The sequence below is a fragment of the Lotus japonicus genome, chromosome 2 (assembly GCF_012489685.1).
Source record: "Lotus japonicus ecotype B-129 chromosome 2, LjGifu_v1.2".
Taxonomy (NCBI): domain Eukaryota; kingdom Viridiplantae; phylum Streptophyta; class Magnoliopsida; order Fabales; family Fabaceae; genus Lotus; species Lotus japonicus.
The window spans coordinates 3,009,343-3,015,342 of record NC_080042.1 but is presented as its reverse complement, the minus strand read 5'-3'; the positions used below and the strand labels follow the sequence as shown (position 1 = coordinate 3,015,342).

Below are 6,000 nucleotides of genomic sequence, written 5' to 3'. Positions count from 1 at the left end.
ATTCTTCCCTCCCTTAGCAATAAAAATTTATAACCTCCCTCCAATTTTTAATGTTAACACCTTTTTCTATGCAACTTTGAAAGCTCTTTTGGGGACTTTCATTGGAATTTAATTTCCACTTACTAGACAAGACTTTGAATTGATGTAATGGAAATTTAATTTCCACTTACTAGTAAGGGTATAATTGACAAAATAGACCTTAAAACATCAAAACGACAGTTAAATAGGAACAAAAAATTTCTTTTAAAACGACACTTAAAAAGGAACGGGGGACTATAACACATTTCTTTACCAATATTCATCTCATCTTCAGGCTTTGTAGTGTTGTCCCCTTGAGACAGGAGTTGAGGTTGTTCATATTGCAAAGCTACCCCATCAGTGTTGTCTCCTTGAGATAGAGGCTAAGGTTGCGGTTGTTGAGACAGAGTGAGATCATCTCCTTGAGTAGCAGGATTTTCAACGTCGGCTTCTTCATTGTTGGTCTGAGCATCCAAATCAGGTCCATTGAAGCAATAATGGCTACAAACCTCAGGAAGGACCAACATTAGAGTAACATTTACAAGGCCAACGTATAAGACCACTTGGGGATGTGCAGAAACATTAGAATATATCACGCCAAATGTGAAGCATAGGATGAGTAGGATTGACTGAACGGAGCCTTCAAAACCACTCTTAATTTTTCTTCTAATGTGAAACACCCCTATGCAAATCACGACAGTCATGATATAGGCGCTGATCACAAGCATGGAAACTCATTTTTCTTTTTCACCCTTAGATTTTTTCCCCTGCAGTGATAGGTTGTCCACCAGGATGGTGAGAAGGATGGATTCAGCCATGAAATAGCTCCTGAATCTCAACTTGTACCACCATAATTTTTCCACCTTAGCTCTCAGGAAAAATTGAGTATGTTAGAAGTGAATCTAAACAGTTAGACCACAGGATTGTGAAGGCATTGTTTACAGCACAAGTCAGGGATTCAGCAGCATAAAAAACTTTCCAAGCTTGTTTCTATCAGAAAGATTTGAAAAAATTAAAACTCATCACTTTCAAGTTAAAATAAAGGCAATAGTTCAATAGAAATAGTCCAGTAAATGTAAAGAAATCTAAACTTGGTTGTTGGGCTGAATTAGCATTCTATCATCTTTAGGCTTTGCTAAGCTCTCATCTTCAGGCATTGTTTCTGATTCTGATTCATGAAACAAAACAAGTATAAACAAGACATAGCAGTACTGATATGCATATATGTAAAGTTTAAAGAGAAGTATAAACAACACATAGCAATACTTATATGCATATATGTAAAGTTTAAAGAGAAGATGGAAATATTTTGGTTGTTTTTCATTCAGAAACATAGAGGCAATATATACACAAATACATATCTCTAATTAAATGATTCTCCTCCTATAACTCAGCAACCTATTCCTACAATCAAGCTATTCTAATATGACCAATATGATTGTTACCATGGTAGTCAAAATCGCGTGTTGGAGCGTGAGATCGCATGTTCTTACGTGCTGGTCACCGCCGTGCTCGATCTCGCCCTCCGGCGCGGAAATATGGAATCGAGTGAGATCGTCGTGCTGGAGCGTTAGATTAGTGGAATCGACGTGCCGAGGCGAACCCAGATTTGCGTTGTATGGATGGTTTTTGACCCGTTTCGCCCGCTGATTCGCGACTCGGGTAAGTTAAACGCTTAAAATCCCATAATTTTCGTAACTTCCACCGTCTCCTCGATTCAGCCATGATTCAGCCTCGAATCTGTTATTCAACCATTAATTCCTAAAATCTCTCAAACATCCAAATTCAATTTCAAATTATGCACGATCTGTTTTGGGTTTTCTATGTAATTGCGTTATTCTCCTCTTCTCACTTCTCAGTTCTCAGTCTCTCACCATCAGAAGTTTTGCTTCATCTTCTCCCTTACTCTAAGTTGCACACCATGTCTGGAACAGGGGCTCCAAACCCTGCTGTTGGAGGCTCATCCTATGGTGCTGGTGCTGCACCTACTGCCACAGGTGTGGCTGCTACTGCTGGTGCTGTGCCTCCTGTGGTGTCTAGGTCAATGGCTAGGAATGCAAAGGGAAACAGAAGCGATGTAGCATGGAAGCATGGGATTGTAGTGGATGGTTCAAGAAAAATCCAGTGCAAATACTGTCAGAAGGTTATTACACGAGCAGTTTATAGGTTGAAACATCACCTAGCCTGCACTAACAAGGATGTTGAGCCTTGTATTGCTGTGACTGATCAGGTCAAGATGGAAATGCTTCTGATAGTTGCTGGTTTGCAACAAAAATTGATCAAAAAGTCCATGTATGAGGAAGAGGAGGAGCAACCCCAAGTCCAACCGCAAGTTGGTGAAAAAAGGAAAGACATCGAAACCATGTTCAAGAGGAAGACAGTTAACACTCAAGCCACCATCAACAACATCTTCAAGAAAGGGGATTAAAGATGAAGCACACCAAGCAATTTCAAGGTTCTTTTACAACAATGTCATCCCATTTAATGTGGCAAGGAGTGAAGAGTACCTTGAGATGTTTGATTTGGTTGCTAAACATGGCCAGGGGTTCAAGCCTCCATCCTACCATGAAGTTAGGGTCAAATACTTGAAGGAGGAGATTAAGTTTACCCATGCTAAGCTAGAAGAACACAAGGCTGAATGGAAAGAAAGTGGGTTGTACCATAATGACGGATGGCTGGACCGACACAAGGAGAAGGACAATAATAAATTTTTTAGTGAACAGCCCCAAGGGAACAGTATTCTTGAAGTCTATTGATGCGTCTTATATTACCAAAACAGCTGAAAGGATCTATAAGATGATTGATGATGTAGTTGAGGAAATTGGGGAGGACAACGTTGTTCAAGTGGTGACGGACAATGCAGCCAACTACAAGGCTGCAGACGAGATATTAATGAAGACCATGAAGAAGCTATATTAGGCATCTTGTGCAACGCATTGTATAGATTTAATGTTAGAGTACTTTGAGAAGAAGATTCCCATCCATACCAACACAATTCATAAAGGTAGAAAAATTACAACTTTTATCTATGGGAGACCTTCTCTAGTTTCTTTATTGCAGCAACACACAAAGGGAAGAGACATAGTGAGACCAGGGCTTACTCGTTTTGCAACTTCATATTTGACATTGGGTTGCCTTAATGATAATAGAGGTAGTTTGGTAGGGATGTTTACCTCAGCAGAATGGAAAACGACCACGTATGCTAGGTCGCAAGAAGGGAGATTTATAGAGGATGTGGTGTTGGATAAGGAATTTTGGAAGAATATTGTTTTTGTTTTGAAAGGTGCATTTCCATTAATGAAAGTTCTTCGATTGGTTGATTCCGATGATTTTGAGGATCCACCAATGGGAAAAATCTATGAAGCAATGGACCAAGCCAAGGAGAAGATGCAAAAGGCTTACAAATGTGTCGAGGACAGGTAACATTCATCTAATATCTAAGTTCAATTGATTCATGTAATTGTTTTATGTTGTTGTCTTGAAACTAATTCCATTCTTTATGCTCTTTAGTTATATGCCTCTGTGGAACATCATTGATGATAGATGGGATAGACAACTCCATAGACCTTTGCATGCTGCTGGTTATTTTCTTAATCCTCAGTTACACTATGCACCTAGATTTATTACTGGTCTTGAGGTTAGAGATGGATTGTTTGATGCCATATCAAGGATGTTGCCTGACATTCAAGAGCAAGCCAAGATTGCGGTTCAAATGGCTCGTTTCACTAATAAACAGGGCCATTTTGGCAAACCTTTGGCTTTGGCAACGTTTATGCATAAGAGTCCAATAGATTGGTGGACGTTTTTTGGGGATGAAACTCCAGAGCTTAAAAAGTTTGCTCTTCATGTCTTAAGCTTGACATGTAGCTCTTCCGGGTGTGAGCGTAACTGGAGTGCTTTCGAAATAGTAAGATCTCAATAAGAATTTGAATTGACTTGTATTACATTTTGTGTGCTTAGCTTATTTGTGCTTGGGTTGAATGTTTGTCTAGGTCCACACAAAGAGAAGGAATAGATTGAAGCAACAAACAATGAATGATGTCGTCTTTGTTATGGCTAACTCCAAATTGGGTAAGAAGAAGCAAGCTAGGAGGAGTGATGAACTAACTATTGATGACATCCCATCTGATAATGAGTGGATTGTGGAGCAAAACAATAATGAAGATGGTACAAATGAGGCTGAAGATGATTTGATTCGAGAAATACTTGGAGAAGATGTTGGTGAACATCCTCTAGATGATGTGGATGGTGAAGAAAATGACGATGAAGCTGCATTGGAAGATGATTATCAAGATTTTAATGTGAATGTTTTGCTAGATTAGATTTTGATGCCTTAAGACTTTTGGATATGGAGACTTTAATTTGAGTTGTTAATTTATTATGTTGTCTTTGGATTTGGAGTTATTTTGTAGTTTTCTGGAACTTTGTTTCTGCTTGACAAGTTTTGGCTACTGTCATCACACTCTCTTGGAGGGCTTGCTATCATCAATGCATCTTTTTTATGCTTCCTCTCCGTTCTGTAGCTGTAGCTGTTTGGATTGTTGTTTTTACTCTTTTTTATGGCTTTCTAGCTTATGTAGGAGTAGTCTTTTTATTAAGTGTTGTATTATTTTGAACGCTGGTTATTTAAGACTTTTTATTTAGTTTGATGTCCTATGTTATGAGTTGGTATTTTACATATATATGAATTTTTATGCATATATATATATATTTATATATATATATATATATTTATTTATTAATAAGTAGGATCTTACGAGTCGTGTTACGATCTCGCTTTTACGATCTTTTACTCCCCTCCCGATCCCAAGTAGAATCTCGATTTTGACTACCTTCATTGTTACCATATTTACACCAAGAATCATGAGATACAATTAACTCTCATAACAATAAGAATCATCGAATATAGTTGACTTTCCTAACAATATATGAAAAAACAAAGCAATATTCATATCAAAAACAAAATCAAATCGTAATGTGATAATTAGTACACAAAGGAACATAACGTATTTGATCTTTGAGCAAGACAGTATGTAGAGGTCTACCATAGGGAAATGTAGCATCTTTTCTATACTCTTTGAATATTTGTTAAACAAACAGAGATTAAAATTAGAGAATAATGCAATCAGATTCAAGATAAGGAATAAAATATCATAACAAAATGAACATGAATCTTAGAGATGAAGGATTCAAGATAACTTTCTTTCCAATGCAAAACACCTCTGTGCAAATCACGACAATCATGATATAGGTGTTGATCACAAGCATGAAAACTACTGTTGCTATTTAACCTTTAGATTGTTTCTTCTGCAGTGATAGGTTGTCCAATAGGATGGTGAGAAGGATGGATTCAACCCTGAAATAACTCCTGAATCCCAACTTGTACCACCATAAGTTTTCCACCTTAGCTCTCATGACACTTGGCATTGACAGAAGCATGGTCGTCGATGCCATGTATGCCAGGAAAAGGATTCTGATGAAGGAGGCAATATTATATAGATAAACACCAGCAATGTGCTTGGTAAACTTTAGGGTCAGAATGAGTGTCGTTAGTTTGAAAATCCACACGAAACTATTATAGAGCCACATGTGTTTATCAGTGTATTCAAACACTTTGGTGACACTGGAATTGGCCATGGTTGTTGTTTTTGTGAGAAAGAGAACAAGCGGAGTTTTCCACCTTAGCTCTCATGACACTTGGCATTGACAGAAGCATGGTCGTCTATGCCATGTATGCCAGAAAAAGGATTCTGATGAAGGAGGCAATATTATATAGATAAACACCAGCAATGTGCTTGGTAAACTTTAGGGTCAGAATGAGTGTCGTAAGTTTGAAAATCCACACGCCTAAACTATTATAGAGCCACATGTGTTTATCAGTGTATTCAAACACTTTGGTGACACTGGAATTGGCCATGGTTTTTTTTTTTTTTGAGAAAGAGAACAAGCGGAGAGAAGAGGGTGGGGTGAGTAAGAAGGAAG

General features: G+C 38.0%; 1 pseudogene; it reads left to right on the top strand.

Moving 5' to 3' along the window:
- The first annotated feature begins 1,939 nt into the window (after positions 1-1,939).
- On the top strand, positions 1,940-4,340 carry LOC130735915 (uncharacterized; annotated as a pseudogene).
- The last annotated feature ends 1,660 nt before the right edge of the window (positions 4,341-6,000 follow it).